The following is a 9202-nucleotide window of genomic DNA, read 5'->3' as shown; positions in this document are numbered from 1 at the left end:
GGAGCACCTAAATTTATACAACAAGTTTTCAGAGACCCACAAAGAGACTTAGATAACCACACAGTAATAGTGGGAGACTTCAACACACCACTCACAGTATTAGACAGGTCACTGAAGCAGAAAACTAACAGTGACATTCAGGACCAGAACTCAACAGTTGCCCAAATAGACCTAACAGACATCTACAGAATACTCCACCAAAAAACAACAGAATATACATTCTTCTCATCCGCACATGACACATACTTTAAAATTGACCACATGATTGGCCATAAAACAATTCCCAGCAAATTCAAACCAACTGAAATCATATTAGCCACACTTTTGGATGATAGTGCAATAAAAATAGAAATCAACACTAAGATCTCTCAACACCATATAATTACATGGAAAGTAAACAATGTGCTCCTGAATAACTTTTGGGTAAACAATTAAATTAAGGCAGAAATCAAGAAATACTTTGAAACTAGTGAAAACAGATAAAACATACTAGAATCTCTAGGACAGAAGTGTTAAGTAAAGAAGTGTTAAAAGGAAAGTTTATAGTGCTAAATGCCCACATCAAAAAGTTAGAAAACTCTCAAACAAAACCTAACCTGATCCTCAGAAGAACTATAAAAACAACAGCAAACCAACCCCAAAGCTGGCAGAAGACATGAAATAACCAAATTCAGAGCTGAACTGAATGAAACTGAGATGTGAAAAACCATACAAAAGCTCAACGAAACCAAAATTTAGTTATTTGAAAGAATAAATAAGATTGATAGACTGCTAGCTAGACTAACAAAGAAAAAAAGAGAGAAGATCCAAATAAATACAACTGGAAATGACAAAGTGGATATTACCACTGACCTGCCCCCTGCCAAAAAAATACAAAATCCCTCAGAGAGTATTACACACCTCTATGCACATAAACTAGAAAAACAAGAAGAAGTGGATAAATTCCTGGAAGCATACAACCTCTCGAGATTGAACCAGGAAGAAATTGAAAACCCGAATAGACCAATAACAAGTTCTAAAAGAATTTGTAATAAAAAGGCTACCAACCAGAAAGTGCCCTGGAAAAGATGGATTCACAGCCTAATTCTATCGTACATGTAAAGAAGAGTTGCACCAATCCTACAGAAACTATTCCAAAAAATTGAGGGGAGCGACTCCTCCCCAACTCATTCTATGAGGCCAGAATCGTTCTGACACCAAAACCTCCCAGAGACACAACAACAAAAAAAGAAAACTTTAGGACAATATTCCTGATGAATATAGATGCAAAATCCTCAACAAAATACTAGCAAACCCAATCCAGCAGTGCATCAAAAAACTAACCCACCACGATCAAGTCGGTATTTCCAGGATGCAGGTTTGGTTGAACAGATGTAAACCAAAACATGTGATTCATCACATAAACAGAACTAAAAATGAAAACCACATAATGACCTCAAAAGAATCAGAAAAGACTTTTGATAAAAACCCTCAACAAACTAGGCATTAAAGGAACATACCTCAAAACATTAACAGCCGTCTGTGACAAACCCACAGACAACACACCGAATGGGTAAACACCGTAAGCATTCCCCTTGAGAACAAGAACAAGACAAGGATGCCCACTCTCACCACTCCTATTTAACGTAGTACCGGAAGTCCTAGCCAGAGCAATCAGGCAAGAGAAAGAAATTGCATCCGAATAGGAAAAGAGGAAGTCAAACCACCCCTGTCTGCAGATGATTTGATTCTGTACCTATAAAACCCCATAGTCTCTGCCCAAAAGCTCCAATTGCTATTAAACAACTTCAGGAAAGTTTCAGGATACAAAATCAGTGTACAAAAATCAGTAGCATATCTATATACCAATATCATTCAAGATGAGAGCTAACTCAAAAACACAATCTTGTTCACAACAGCCATCCACAAAAATAAAATACCTGGGAATACAGCTAACCAGGGAGGTGAAATAGCTCTACAATGAGAATTATAAAACACCACTGAAGGAAATCAGAGACAACACAAACATGTGGAAAAACATTTCATATTCCATATTCATGGATGGAAAGACTCAATATTGTTAAAATGGCCATAAGCCCAAAGCAATTTACAGATTCAATGCTATTCCTAGCAAACTACCAATAACATCTTTCACAGAATTGGAAAAAGTTATTCTAAAATTCATATGGAACCAAAAAAGAGCCTGACTAGCCAAAGTAATCCTAAGCAAAAAGAACAAAGCTGGAGACATAACATTACCTACTTCAAACAAGGCTGCAGTAACCAAAACAGTCCAGTACTGGTACAAAAACAGACATATAGACCAATGGAACAGAATGGAGAACCCAGAAATAAAGTCACACACCTACAACCATCTAATCTTAGACAAGGTTGACAAAAACAAGCAGTGAAGAAAGGACTCCCTATTCAATTAATCATGCTGGGATAACTGATCAGCTATAGGCAAAAGATTGAAACGAGACCCCTTCTTTTGCCATATGCAAAAATCAACTCATGGTATATTAAAGACTTAACTGTAAAACCTAAAACTATAAAAACCCTAAACGAAAACCTAGGAAATACCATTCTAGACATAGGCCCTACCGAAGGTTCATGATGAAGATGGCAAAAGTAATTGCAAAAAAAAATTGACAAATGGGACCTAGTTAAACTAAAGAGCTTCTGCACAACAAAAGAAACTATCAACAAAGTAAACAGACAATCTACAAAAACGAAGAAAATATTTGCACACTACACATCCAACAAAAGTCTATCCAGAATCTAAAAGGAACTTAAACAAATTAACAAGCCAAAACCAAACAATCCCATTAAAAAGTTGGCAAAGGCCAGGCACAGTGGCTCATGTCTGTAATCCCAGCACTTTGAGAGGCCAAGGTGGGAGGATCGCTTGAGCCTGGGAGGCTGAGGCTGCAGTGAGCCATGACTGTGCCACTGCACTCCAGCCTGAGCAACAGGGTGAGACCCTGCCTAAAAAAAAAAAAAAAAAAGTTGGCAAAAGACATCAACAGACACTTCTCAAAAGAAGACATACTCATGGCCAACAAGCATATGAAAAATGCCCAGCATCACTAATCATGAGAGAAATACAAATCAAAGCCACAATGTGATACCATCTTACACCAGTCAGAATGGCTATTACTAACAGGTGCTGACAAGTTTGTAGAGAAATAGGAATGCTTGTACACTGCTGCTGAGAATGTAAATTAGTTCAGCCATTGTGGAAAGCAGTTTGGAAATTTCTCAAAGAACTTAAAACAGAACTACCATTTGACCCAGCAATTCCATTACTGGATATATACCCAAAGGAATATAAACTATTCTGCCCTAAAGACACATGCTTGCATATGTTCATTGCCACACTATTCATAATAGCAAAGGCCTGGAATTAACCTAGACGCCCATCAGCGGTGGACTGGGTAAAGAAAATGTGGTACATATAGACCGTGGAATACTACGCATCCATAAAAAAAGCATGAGATCATGTTTTTTGCAGCAATGAAATTAGAGGCTATTATCCTAAGCAAATTAACTTTGAAACAGAAAATGAAATATTGCATGTTGTCTCTTACAAGTGGGGGCTAAACATTGAGTACACATGGACACAAAGAAGGGAACAAGAGATACCAGGGTCTACCTGAGCAGAGAGAGTGGGAGGAGGGTGAAGATTGAAAAACTACCTATTGGGTACTATGCTTATTATTACCTGATCATGAAATCATCTGTGCACCAAACCCCCACACCATGCAATTTACCCATATAGCCAGCCGGAACATGTACCCTCTGAACCTGAAGAAAACAAAGTTGGAAAGAAAAAAAAAGCCATCTATCATGGCTTTTAAATATTTCAGCTGGAAACTTAGGGAGTACAGTAAGAGATGCTGAATGAATTCCATCATCCATTGTTTTGGTGTCTGATAATTTTGTATTTTATTTTCCTTAAGAAAAAAAGTACATAATATTAATTAGAAAATAAATAGATAAATAATGAAACTGATGAGTTTATCAAGTTAGCCGAATAAAGATGATCACCATTTGGAAATGAATCCCTTTCCTGTAACCAGCTATTCCATTATATAACAGGAAAAAAATTATACCATTGACAGTAGTAACAAGGGCAGCAACAAAAATATACTGAAACATATGTATTGGAAATGTACAAGCTTTTAATGATAAAATCGTGAAACTTTACGTGACATTTACACAAAGATAAAAGGGAATCTAAATAAATGGAAACACACACCTTGTTCTAAAGCAAATTTTGGAAAATTTTAAGATGTCTACTGTTCTCAAATTGTTCTACAAATTCAGGCAGCCCCCATCAGAATCCGAATAGGGTAGCTGTATGCTTTGTTTTGAATTCTGAAGTGATGTTTGGATCTTTCAAAATTCGATGTATATATTGATTGAGGAGTAAGGATAAGCCTAATTTTGGGGCCAGAGCACCTGGCCTCAAACTCAGCTCTGACTTGAGTACCCAAAGGAATATGAATCGTTCTCTGGACATATACCCAACTTGTAAGTTTTTCAGCTAGTTGCTTAGCCTTGCAGCTACAGTTTCCTCATCTGTAAAATGAGGTGATAAAAATAGTGTCTACCTCATAGGATTTGTATAAAGAATAAATGAATTAATAAAGGAAAAGTACTCAGTACAGTGCCCAGCAGTAAATGTCAATGATTACAATTATGTAACAACAAGGGGAGGGAAAATCAAATAAAATAAATCACCTCAATCCCAAAGTAAAATATCAAATTAAATCTGAGTCTATTAATAAGGAATGTTTATTTATCCTGTGCTACCAAAGTGTGCTTCAGAACCTGGCTTTGGTTTCATTGACATTTCTCACAGTTAAGATAATTACTCACATATGGTCAAGTCCAGGTGAATGTCATTGTGCTGTTAATATCCTTAATAATGAATCTTGGACCTAAGGATATAGAAGGGTGGGAAGCTGAGTAAATATTACCGATCCCCAAGACACACAGAGTCTGTGGACTCCTGTCCTCAGCAGGATGTACTGGTCACAAGTGTCCTTTTGGCTGAGGTTATCATCCAACGATCTTCTAGGGACTCCATGTTCAAAGTGGTGAACACATACTTGGGGGATGGAGACTTCTAAGGGATCACTTTGAGATCCTGACATCACATAGGCTTTTACTATTTATGGATCATGCGGTCACATTGGTTCTCCTTCCCACCTCCCTTCTGTAATCACTCGTGTTCTATTTTACCGAAGACAGTAGGCATATGCATCCTTCATCAGCATCTTAACACAGAGCATGGACTCTGCAGGTAGAAATCTCTAGACTTCAAAGAAACTATTTAAAGTATTGTTTTGTGATAACAATGTTTTTTCCATATTAAGTGGTATCTATTGTTTTTAATAAACTCAAAGGAGGTCTTAATTTAGCAGTGGCTGATAAATCATTAAAAATAAAGTTTAAAATAGGCAAAAGACCTTAATAGACCTAAGAATTAATAGACCTTAATAGACTGATCATCAGAGAAGTGCAAATCACAACCACAATTAGGTCACACCTGTTAGAATGGCTACTACATGTATTCTCAAGAATGTGGAGAAAAGAAAACCTTTTACCCACTATTGGTGGGAATATAAATTAGTACGGTCGTGAAAAACAGTATGGAGGTTCCTCAAAAAATTAAAAATAGAATAACCATATGATCCAGCAATCCCACCACTGAGTATACAATCGTTCCTATCTACACTCAGGGGATTGGTTCCAGGCACTCACCCCTTACATATATCAAAAACTACACAAACTCACGTCCTGCATTCAGCCCTGTGCAACTCCTATATTCAAAGTCAGCCCTCCATATACACAAGTTTCACATGCCTCAAACACTGCGTTTTCAACTCACATTTTTTTGAAGAAATCAGTGTGTAAGTGGACCTGCACAGTTCACACCCATTTTGTTCAAGGGTCAGCCTCACACGCAAAGGAAACAAAATCAGTGTGTTCAAGAGACATCTACAGTCCCACGCTTATTGCAGGACTATTTGCAATAGCTAAGATAAGGAATCAACCTAAGTGTCAAAAAGCAAATAAATGGATTGTTTTTAAATGTGGTGTATGCACACAATGAAATACTATTGGGTCATTTAAAAAAGAATGAAATACTGTCATTTGTAGCAATATGGATGACCCTGGAGAACATTATGTAAAGTGAAATAAGCCAGACACAGTAGATGAATAACACATGGAATCTAAAGTTGTTGATCTGGCCAGTCGCGGTGTCTCACGCCTGTAATCCCAGCACTTTGGGAGGCTGAGGCAGGCAGATCACTTGAGGTCAGGAGTTCGAGACCAGCCTGGCCAACATGGTGAAACCCTATTTCTACTAAAAATACAAAAATTAGCCGGGCGTGGTGACACGTGCCTGTAATCCCAGCTACTTGGGAGGCTGAGGCAGGAGAATTGCTTGAACCCGGGAGGCAGAGGTTGCAGTGAGCCCAGATTGCCCCACTGCACTCCAGCCTGAGCAACAGAGCAAGACTTCGTTTCAAAAACTTAAAAAAAAATAAAATAAATAAATGAATAAATAAAATAAAAATGCTGATCTCATAGAAGTAGAGAGTAAAACAGTGGTTACCAGATAACTGGAGAGGGTATGGAATGGAAGAGAGAGGATGGAGAGAGGTTGGTCAACAGGTACAAAGTTACAATTAGGAAAAATGAGTTCTGAGGTCCTATCACTCAGTGGGCGACTGTAGTTAATAATAACATATTGCATATCTTAAAATAGCTAGAAGAGAAGATTTTGAATGTTCTCACTACAAAGAAATGATAAATGTTTGAGATGATGGATATGTTAATTACCCTGATTGATCATTACACAATGTATACATTTATTAAAACATCACATTTTTGTATTAGGTGTCGATTAAAAATTAAAAATAATAATTTTGAGTGATAGATCACTATGTTGTCTTTAGCCTATAGCTCAGAGAAATTCAGAGAGCCGAGTGGCATCACTACCACGATAGTCATTCTTTTGCCATCTGCCCATTTATGTAACAAGTATTTACAGAGCTTACGTCTATGAAGATGAAAAACATGAATAAAATTGTCTCATTTTAGCAATAAAATATAATCCATGAATATATAAAATCAAAAAGGGCTTCATTAAGCCCTCAGCTCATTAAGAGATATATTAACATGTTGTTTCATTTATTTAATGATTATCAGAAATTGAAATACATATGTCAGGTCATTATTCAAAGCTTCAGGAATCTCTGCTGGTACCCAAGTCACCAGTGTATCACATGTCACAGATTCCTTGCAGACCTCATCCATACTCAGAATTCTTGCTGCAAGTTCTAAGTTGTAAGTCCCACAATATGGAAAAGGACCTCTGAGGTCATTTCCTTCACTTTATTCACCAAATCTTGCCATGATCAACTGGTCCTGTGCTGTCTAAATCCTTCAGCTGTGTCATACCCTAGTTAGAAGAATGAAGGAACGAAATCAGAAATTTTTAGTTTGGGGCCAGGTGCAGTACTTTGCCCCTGTAATCCCAATTATTTGGGAGGCTGAAGGGGGCAGATGGCTTAAGCCCAAGAGTTTGAGACCAGCCTGAGCAATATGGCAAGACCCTGTCTCTGCAAAAACAAACAAACAAAAAGTTTTAACTTAGACAGGTATGGTGGCACATGCCTATAGGCCCATCTACTCAGGAGGCTGAGGTGGGAGAGTCGCTTGAGCCCAGGAGTTCAAGGATGCACTGAGCTATGATCATACTGCTGCACTCCAGTCCAGGCAACAGAGCAAGAGTCTGTCTCGAAAAAAAGAAAAAAAAAAAAGAAAAGGAAAAGATTCTTAGTTAGTTTTTGAATTTTCCAAAATAATATTTTCTCACTGTGTGCACTACCCTATTTGTTTTGTTTGTTTGTTTTTGAGACAGAGTTTCACTCTGTTGCCCAGGCTGGAGTGCAGCGGCGTGATCACAATCTCAGCTCACTTCAACCTCCACCTCCCAGGTTCGAGTGATTCTCATGCCTCAGCCTCCCAAGTAGCTGGGTTTACAGGCACGTGCCACCACCCCAGGCTAATTTTTGTATTTTTAGTAGAGATGGGTTTTTACTATATTGGGCAGGCTCCTGTCGAACTCCTGACCTCAAGCAATCCACCCGCCTCAGTCTCTTAAAGTGCTGGGATGACAGGCGTGAGCCACCATGCCCAGCTGCACTACCCTACTTGTGCTGTTCATAATGCTGCAAACCAGTACAGACACCATTTGGGACACCACCTAGAGTTTGGGGACCCTTCTTCATCCACCTTTAAATTGACTTCCTACATCATCTCCCATTAGTAGGGTACATCCATAACCCAGATCTAAAATGTACATTCTTTGGATGGCCTGAAGCTTCTGGAAAGCAGGCACTTTTTAATCATGATACATTTTACCTCAGTAATACAACTCATAACTTTGTATTTGGAATTAACTTCAAACTCCAATCACTGTTGCAATGATACGTCTGGATAGCTTTACCCAATTCCATTTATTATTGAGGGCTTATTCCATTTGCTTTAGTAATACAGTCTCCTTGGGGCAATTCTATTCAACAAAGACTCAGGACAAGGGTCTCATTTTATGAAAATTTCCAACGGGTATGCAAAACCTTAAACATCAAGTTACAACCATATATCCCACACCCTCCCCAGCTCTGACAAGGCTATACACAAATTCAGTGGCAAAACAGGGGTGACATAAACTACAGTGAACAGACTTTATGTGGCCTAAAGCCCTCCTAATGTCATGACGAACCTGCAGGCTGTGTTCAAATGAGCTGTGGAGCTCTGCTCCTGTGAAATCATCATGGCCCCAGGAGAGGTCCAGCAATTTTCCTCTGCAATAGAGCAGATCCTTGAAAGTCAAGGAGTTTTGGCCAGGCATAGTGACTCATGCCCGTAATCCCAGCACTTTGGGAGGCCAAGGTGGGCAGATTACGAGCTCGGGAGTTTGAGACCAGCCTGGCCAACATAGTGAAACCCCCATCTCTACTAAAAACACACACAAAAATTAGCTGGGTATGGTGGCAGGTGCCTGTAATCCTAGCTACTCCGGAGGCTAAGGCACGAGAATCGCTTGAACCTGGGAGGTGGAGTTTGCAGTGAGCTGAGATTGTGCCGCTGCACTTCAGCCTGGGCAACAGAGTGAGACTTTGTCTCAAAATAAAAAAAG

The sequence above is a fragment of the Mandrillus leucophaeus genome, unplaced genomic scaffold, assembly GCF_000951045.1.
Source record: "Mandrillus leucophaeus isolate KB7577 unplaced genomic scaffold, Mleu.le_1.0 Scaffold43, whole genome shotgun sequence".
In the NCBI taxonomy this organism is placed as follows: Eukaryota; Metazoa; Chordata; class Mammalia; order Primates; family Cercopithecidae; genus Mandrillus; species Mandrillus leucophaeus.
This window is presented reverse-complemented; position numbering follows the sequence as displayed.